Source organism: Sinocyclocheilus grahami, unplaced genomic scaffold (genome assembly GCF_001515645.1).
Source record: "Sinocyclocheilus grahami isolate Dianchi unplaced genomic scaffold, SAMN03320097.WGS_v1.1 scaffold4271.1, whole genome shotgun sequence".
NCBI lineage: Eukaryota > Metazoa > Chordata > Actinopteri > Cypriniformes > Cyprinidae > Sinocyclocheilus > Sinocyclocheilus grahami.
Window position 1 is genome coordinate 4416 of NW_015509241.1, and position 799 is coordinate 5214.

Genomic DNA, 799 nt, shown 5'->3' on the forward strand with positions numbered 1-799 from the left:
TTGTGTATGAAATGTGCTATACAAATAAACTTGCCTTGCCTTGGCCATTAACATCACAGCATTACTAAAGAGCCAGAAAAGCTTACATTGTATGCAGCTGATAACAGCTATCTCATTTCTACACACAAAAAGAATTTAAACTCTGAAATACACTGCACATTTCTACATTCTCTCTAAAGTTAGTGGTAAAATTGTAACTGAAAGGTCAGGAGTTACTCTTAAAATGACTGTTGTCCAAATAAGACAATAAACTTAAATAGTCCAAACTGCATCAGTGAGACAAAGTGAATTTCTTTTGTCAACACTTTTTATTGCTGCACTCTCTACACTACAGAACCCCTTGCTTGGTATTTTAAAGTGTAGATCAAGAACAATGTTGACCACTAATTCATTCAGTTAAACACAGATATTCATTTAGAAGGCTGAGACAGCAGCTGGGATCACTATAAACAACACTAAAGATTTTTGGCTGTTCTTACAAGGAAAGGCTGCAAGATTTGTTCAGTCAGACATGCCAGTTAGCACTGACAGATTAATTCGTGATATTTAATGACTTGAAGATCATGCAATCCATTCATCTATATGACACATGAGAACAGGTTTGCCTACGCAGGAATGAGAGGCACATTACATCCTGACACCCGAAATAAAAACTGCAAACCTGCAATGCTCATGTGTACACCAACAACAGTAAACAAGCTGTCAGTGTAGAACCGTTATGATTAACTTACTCAACTGGTCTAACTACGTTACCACATAATGGACAGTTAACGATTCAGTAATATATATATATATATAT